The sequence below is a fragment of the Halyomorpha halys genome, unplaced genomic scaffold, assembly GCF_000696795.3.
Source record: "Halyomorpha halys isolate HHAL.00 unplaced genomic scaffold, Hhal_1.1 Scaffold2459.1, whole genome shotgun sequence".
NCBI lineage: Eukaryota > Metazoa > Arthropoda > Insecta > Hemiptera > Pentatomidae > Halyomorpha > Halyomorpha halys.
In genome coordinates, this window is record NW_027110920.1 from 20,342 (window position 1) to 28,900 (window position 8,559).

An 8,559-nucleotide genomic window follows, 5' to 3' on the forward strand; every position below is an offset into this window, starting at 1 on the left:
GTACAATAATTTCTGTTAATGGAATCTTAACTCAAAAAACAATTTGGTAAAACCTTTACTATTTACTATTAGACCATGAGGTCAAATTTTTCAAAATGGTAGCCATATGTTTTCAAAACTCCCTAAAGAATTATAAGTGGCTGAAGTAATATTATAAACTCCTTTATAGTGCATTTACGAGTATATTTATAGTATTTAAACGAGGTTCGATTTGAGCCCTGAAAGAGTGCTTCATGTTCCTGATAGTTCAATAACAGCGTTCAATAATAATAAAATTATTGCGGTGCGCTCATCACACAATTTCTCTTACTAAGCTACTCATGTCCATAGGTTTTGTGTTGGTTAGTGAGCTCATGTTGAAATCGCTAATTTTTGTGATTTTCCAAAAAAAAAAAAAAAAATCTAATGACCAGGGAAAAGGAAAATTATGAACACATAATTTCTATTTTTTTGTTGCAATAAAAGTTCGTATATTAGAGTTTCTCCAGGGCCCTGTTTCATAATTAAAGCTAATAGTATTAGTTGATAGTACAAGTGTAGAAACTAGTGTGGTAACAATACTAATACTTATTTTTTTCATGATAGGGATGACTGAATTAAAAAATACTAAAGTATAAGTTACTATTGTCAGTGTAATTGAATTAAGATAAACCTACAAGACTAATAGTATTAGTTTGTACTTTATTATGAAACAGGACCCAGATGGGAATTTTGTTCCTGCCCAGAACAGTTTAACAGAAGATAACGAAGCAGTCATACGATCGAGGAAGATCATGCAATATCGGCATTTCCCATTCGAATCGGATTTATCTATTTTCCTTTTTTCTCCTATAATAATCAAAATTCTTTAAAATTTGGTATTTATAAATTTTATATTATTGCTAACAATAAGAACTGTTTTTTTTTTTTGTTGAGCTTTCTTCAAATAAACAAACTTTGGTAACAAAGATAACAAACTTTGGTAACAAAGATAACATACTTTGCAAGAAGATTTTTCGAAAATTCGCCACTAAAGCCCTGTTAGTATACTTCGACGAGGATAAAACCTGTTTGCGATTAAAGACAAATTACATTCACTGAGTTTAATCAAAATCATTAGAGTCATTTAGGATAAAATCGAAAAAAAATGTGAAAAATCGATTTTAGCGTAAAAGTTGTTGTCACATCTTATTTACCAGGGATGGGCAAAAATTAGCTATTACTAAAACTAATAGATTAAATTGCTACTGATACGACCCTTATTCATGAATGAACCATTGATAAATAAATATCGTATCCATGGCAATTTAGCTATTAGTTTCATAGTTGCCCAACTCTGCTTGGTACATACCTACATTAAATATGCAATTTCCCCTTTAATACGATTTTTGGTTTTCGAGCTACGCCGTTCACAAACAGAAATTTTGCATTTTGCGAGACAAGCATTTTTGGACCTCAAAACGTGTATATCCTTCGAAAACTGGAATTCGAAATTGTTCAAGATCGCAATTCTTTTCCTTACTACATATTCCATATATAGGAAAGTAATTTCATTGTGAATGGGTTTCTAGTTGTATGCCTAAATGCACTGTAATACACTGGTACTGGACACCATTGTCGCGTAAAAATATTTTTCTTTTAAAATCGAATATGACATACATATACCCCAATACACGTACATCTTTGTCATATACTAAAATTTTAAAAATTTATTCCTATAAATTTAATATACAAAGTTAAACTATTAGTAATAGTCTTAGTTATTGGCTATAATCCCAACAATATACTGTTGCCATTTTTAAAAACTGCTATATAATATAGCATATCTAGGGAGTGGTAAACCTTTTACCGTCGTCTTTACCAAAGTTCAGTTTTGCATTACAATTAATTGTAAGAAAACAATTTTTAGTAATTTCTACGTTAACTTGGTAACGAGGATAGAAGCTGAAATAATTAAATTATTATTATCCCATTTGTAGACATGCATGATGCCATTTTATTATCATTTCTAGATACTTTGGTGTCTACGCATATGTTATCTGCATGTTTTGATTCTATTGAGTTGTAGATAAGCACTTTAATTGCCTCAAGAGAATCTTTTAAACTTACACAATAGATAACCAGCCATATAAATCCCATCTGTAAAATCCATCTCCGGATTACCGACCTGTTCACATTTTCTATACTACTTATGAATTGGTAATAACGTTGGAATTTCGATGGGTCGGCCTCAGCTGTATTGGATAGGATAGTATTTGAGATGCTCGGCCTCAGCTGTATTGGATAGGATAGTATTTGAGATGACTCGGCCTCAGCTGTATTGGATAGGATAGTATTTGAGATGGCTCGGCCTCAGGTGTATTGGATAGGATAGTATTTGAGATGACTCGGCCTCAGCTGTATTGGATAGGATAGTATTGGAGATGGCTCGGCCTCAGCTGTATTGGATAGGATAGTATTTGAGATGGCTCGGCCTCAGCTGTATTGGATAGGATAGTATTTGAGATGGCTCGGCCTCAGCTGTATTGGATAGGATAGTATTTGAGATGGATCGGCCTCAGCTGTATTGGATAGGATAGTATTTGAGATGGCTCGGCTTCAGCTGTATTGGATAGGATAGTATTTGAGATGGCTCGGCTTCAGCTGTATTGGATAGGATAGTATTTGAAAAAAGTGAATCATACTTGGCTAGGCTGAAAATTGTTTCACGTATACTATCTGCTATATAAACTAAGCAAATAACTGTACACTTATATGTCTAATCTTGAAAAATGTAAAATAATTTCATTTTTCTGAAAATGTTTCGAGCCAGACTGATATTTTGGTATATTATCGTATTCCCATGAATATGCATGAAAACAACTCCCACCCATCTTGGAGATAAACCACAATTGGCTGGAAGGTTAAAAAAATTTAAGTCAAATCGAAGGAATTATACATGACGTATAAAACCAATGATGGATGGCAACGAAGATTAACTCACGAAATATGATGTGAGAACCAAAATCGTAAATGTATGTGAGCGGTTGATGGCCCCGATTTCCACTGATAGTGCAAGAGCCAGGAAGAAAAGAAGCCAGTTATTTCACTCCAATTTTTTATTACTTTCATGAAAACTATGTATAATTACTAGTCAAAATTGATGAGTCTAAGAGATAGGGGAAATAAAAAATGGCAGCTGTTTCAAAATCTTAAAAAACATTAATTATTCGTTCGGAGCTGTATATCTTAAAAACTACCAACAACACTAGTAAATCTAATAGAACATTATTTAAAGAAGAGTAGATTTGCTAAAATATGAGCTCTAATATAGCTATTTACGTCCAATAGTTCCCGAGATATTGCTGATAAATAATAAATAATTTCATAAAAATGTACTGAAATATCAGTATTTAATTAATTTATTTTGTGAAATCTATATCTCAGGAACTATGTGACGTAGAGATGTCTATTAGTAATCAAATTAAAGCTAGTTTAATGTACTATAAATAACTAAGGTTTTCACCTTCGTAGGAATGATAGTTTTCATGATATTTGCTAAAAAATAAATTGATTTATAGTTGTTCGGACAATAAGTTTGATTTATGAAAAACTTTATTTCTGAAACCATAGGACGTACAGATGCGTATCAGCACTTAAATTGAAGTGAGTTAAATTTACTATAAAGTAGTTAATAATGTTTATCGTTGTAGGAGTAGTAGCTTTTATGATATTTGACAAAATAAACTCACAAAATGTTAATTTCTAGTTGTTCCTGTAAAATGTTGGATTTTTGAAAAATATATCTCTAGAATCATAAGACGCACATATGTCCGCTAGCACTCAAAATAAATGAAATTGAACTTACTATAAAGTAGTTTATGACACTATCTTCTAGGGGTAGTAGTTTTTATGATATTTACATATGAATCTAAATTTGGCAAATGAAAATTTTTCCCAACAACTATAATTTTAGAAATTTCATGAAAACTACTACATTTACAAAAATCATCATAGTTTTTCCTTTTTTTTCCCACTCAAATACTTCCTACCCTCGAACTCTGACGCTATGGACTTAAATTGTGATTTTTTTTTTTTCAAAACGATTAGTATTTTGTAAATTTAAATTTAAAAAAAAAATAATTATTCTTGGTTTTAAGAAGTGATTGGCAAACATTGTACACAACATGCTTTTAATACTTAAGATAACGGTATATTTTACTATTAGGAGTAATTGATTGATTTTTAATTGAATCTTCAATTTCTTTTATAAAAAAATAATTAAAATTTTAAAATATTTTATTTAAAAACAATTTTGATCCTTTTTCTCAACTTTATTCTTTTTAAAATTTCCAACGTTTCTACCACTTAGGTCATTTTCAAGGATACCTTTACATTGTTTTCATTTTTTATTTTAAAATTCTTAAAAATGCCGGCTAATTGCCTTTGTCCCATCTAATTTCTTCTATACAACTCTTTCCTAAATTTAAAACTTTTACTAACCACTTTTCTTTCTACATTTGCAGAGTTTGCATAAAATTCCGCTAAACCTCGACAGGAATTCAATTCATGGAAAAGACTTTCGAATAAAACTAATTTTATATAGCAAAAAATGACACGTTTCGAGGTTTTCTCATTATTGTGTTTTCTTTATACTTTAATTTTAAACGTACTAAACTTGTAAATTTCGTGTAATTTTTGCACCAAATTGCCCCTTTTTCTCTTTTTGTGCTTAATTATGATTTTTGTTGCATTAAATTCAATGCCTGGACACAATTTCTTATATTATACACAGAGGGGTATGTGTGCCAATATTTATTCACTTTGTTTGTTTGTTTATTCAGAAATTAAGGCGTAAAACCCACCGGTCATCAACGCCAACATCCATATACACACCCAGTGCTCAATTATATAAATGAAAAAAAATACATATATATGTATAAAATAGATAGATAAAAATACATAACATATAAAAACCAAACACATAATATATAAAGTATACAAAAAATACATAATATACAAAAAAGCATATATATATAGATATCTCTTGCTCTGTATAATATTGCGAGGTCGTCGACGAAGAGCATCACTTTAATTCCACGAGGTAGGTTGAACCCCTTGTGGCACTCCACTCACCTGCTCACCTGGCCTTGAAAACGATTTTCCAATTCGGATCTGAAAGGAGCGAGGTGTTAAAAAACTTTGGATAAATGTTGGAAGATTAACTCGGAGCCCTAGTGAATATAGTTTATTCAAAATGTTGAATTTATTTGTTTTGTCGAAGGCTTTGTGCATATCAAAATAGACACCAACAGCTTGCTCCTCTTGAACAAAGGCATACTGTAATTCAGTTTCCATTTGAACCAGGTGATCCATAGTTGATCTCCCTCTGCGAAATCCACATTGAAAGTTTTGGACAAGACGGTACTTTTCTATGATCCATGTGAGCCTATTATTTACCATTCGCTCCATTATCTTACATAAGCAACTGGTTAGAAAAATTGGTCGGTAGCTTGAAGGATGACGTTTATCTTGTCCTGTTTTCAGATTAGGAATCACTATAGATTGATTTCAGTCCATAGGATAATTTCCAGTGGTCCAGATATAATTATAAAAATCCAAGAGCCGTTTCAGTGTGGTTTTAGGTAGGTGTTGTAACATGGCATAGTGTATATTGGCAGGACCAGGTGAAGATCCTTTAACGCCTTGTAGTATTAATTGCAGCTCCCAAATTGAAAATGGGGTATTGTAATCTTGGTATTCTTCAGTGGTGGAGAAGTCTAAATATCGAAAAACATTGATAGGAGAGGCATCATTGTATACTTTAGAATAATATCCCGCGAATATATTACTTATTAAATCTGGATCCTCGCACAATTTCCCTTCACTAGCTAGAGTATATCTGCAAGCTGCTCTAGTTCCTTTTATTTTCCTTATTTTATCCCATACGACATTGAATGGGGTAGAAGAGTTAATGGACTCGATAAATGATTTCCAAGATTCCTTTTTTCTTTCATTTATAATTCTTCTACATATAGCCTTTAGTTTTTTATATTCAACTAGATTCTCCATAATCATATTCTTTTAAAATTTCTTGAAAGCCTTTCTTCGAAGTTGTATAGCTTTCTTACAATCATGGTTGAACCAGGGAAAAGGCGGCCTTTTGAGCCACCCCAGGCTTTGTGGGATTGAAGTTTCTGCAGCTGTGAGTATAGGTTCAGTTATAGCTTGGCATCCATCATCGATAGTTAGGCTGCCAGGGGATCTTGTGGCGGGCCACCTAGCGAAGTGAATTTAGACCAATCTGCTTTTTCTATGATCCATTTAGGTATAGTGCTGTTATCGTGATTGACATTTCTCAATTTCAAACGGATTGGGAAATGATCACTACCAGAAGGTTCTGGTAGAACTGTCCAGTCTATAGCATCGATTAGTGAACTGCTGCACATAGAAAGATCTATAGATGAAAATGTGCGGTGTGTAGCGCTGAAATACGTTGGTTCACCGGAATTTAGTAGCAGGTCAGTTAAATCTAGGAAATTTTCAATTATTCGACCTCTGGGATTGGTATTTTTAGATCCCCACAGTATTGAATTCGAATTAAAGTCTCCGGTGTATAAAGTAGGCTTTGTCAGCTGTCTGTGGATGTGAAAGAGGTGTTCTGTTTCTATGGTGTTATCTGGAGGAAGATAAATACTGCAAATTGTGAAGGTAATGTTTAAATGAACTGTAACCGCTATTACTTGGAGAGGGGATTCTATTTCTACTGGGTGGGAATAGATTGAGTCTTTTACGGCAATGGCTACTCCTCTACATGCACGTTCATAGTTTTCATTGCAATCTGTTCTATAAATTTTGAAACCTTTAAGAGTAAATTGATCTGAAGGCCTTAGATGTGTTTCTTGTAAGCTTAAACAGAACGGATCTTCATCAGAAATTAATATCTTCAAATCATTAAAATGACTTTTAAAACCGTTACTGTTCCATTGGACTAGGGTCATAACTAGTTATTTTTTGGAGCTGAGAAGAACCTATTCTTGAGATCCTATACTAGGTATTCTTTGCTCCTCTCTCTTCGCTCTGCTTTCGGTTTGGAGATCTATTTCGAGTTTTACTTCTATCACTATGGACTATCTCTAACTAAAGTCCATTGACCGAGTGATTTACCTGGCCAAGCGTGAGGAGAGGTGAGTTCGTTAGGGGCTCTTTTTTCCGAAGCGTCCGGATCCGTGGAACGAACAGCTTCTATTTGTTTGCAAGCCGTAGGCGGTGGGTTAGTAGGTGTGGGAGATTCGGAAGATGAAGGTGTGGAAGGGAGAGGAATGGGAGAGGTAGATACGGGAATAGTTGGAGAGGGGAGTGTGAAGGGGAGAAGGAGAGGAGTGGGGTTACTGCTTTTATTACTATCACCCGAGCGACCGGGTATTAAGGATGGTTTGTTAGTTGTTTCTGACGACTTTTTAAATACGAAGACTTTATCCAATTCATCAGTCTGTACACTAACACTAACGTTTTTTTGGTTTTTCACAATATTAGAAAAAGTAATCTGAGAAGAAAATGGATGTAGTGATTCGTACTTTTTCTTAGCGGCCATATAACTAATTTTGTCCATATCTTGAATACTGCCAATTTCCTTTTCTTTAAGAAAAGCCTTACAGGTTTTCGAAAAAGAGTCATATTGTTCTGGGCAATTGACACATTTTAAGGGGCTACTACATTGTGTACCTTCATGTTTGGCTTTTCCACAATATCTACATATTGGCTCTTTCTTACATTTAAGTTTTGTATGGCCGGAACTACAGCATACCATACAGCGCGTCGGGTTACTGATAAACATTCTAACATTAACATTGTGGTATCCTATTTTAATTTCATTGGGTAAAACTGGGATATTGAAAGTTAAGAGATAATTATTACTTTCATGTTTTTCGTTATTTTTATAAAAAATCATTTTTTTTACATCAACAACGTTCTGCATTTTCAATTCATCTTTAATTTCTTCGATAGAACAAAAATTGAGCTCCGGAGACCAAATAACGCCCCTGCTCATGTTTAGCCTAGCGTATGGTTCAACCTTAATAGGAAAATTATTTAAAAGATTTTCACATTTTAAGATTTTATCGGATTGTTTATCAGACATTATTTCTACCAAGAGTGTTCCATCTCTTAATTTTTTACATTGTTTGACTTCACCAATCAGATTATTTAAGTTTTTATATAAAAAAGGCGAAATCCTACTGAAATCTAAAACATTTCCAATTTCATCAGTTTATGTTCTTTTAATAATATAAAACCTGTTATAGTTTTTGGGTTTAGTTTCATTATTTCTTATGTCTGTACTTTTAAATATTGCTTTTTTACGTTTAGCCGGTGAAGATTCAGCCATCGTTATAGCTTCCAATGTAAACAAAAAACAATGAGTTTTAATAAGAAAGTAAATTAAAGATGTCCCTTATCTGTTTTGATCACCAAACAACTCCACGGGCCATAAGCACAAACTCGGAAACCACTGTTAAAAGTTACACAAACGCACTATTGTTTCCAAAGATCAAAGGCACAGGCACCGACGATGTTTCTTCACCGGAATCTGGAAGACAACTG

General features: G+C 33.2%; 1 protein-coding gene across 1 annotated transcript in view; it reads right to left on the reverse strand.

Moving 5' to 3' along the window:
• LOC106691525 (proton-coupled amino acid transporter-like protein CG1139) overlaps positions 1 to 8,559 on the reverse strand; it is a 36,435-nt gene that overhangs the window by 20,316 nt on the left and 7,560 nt on the right. The gene's annotated exons all lie outside the window — the stretch shown is intronic.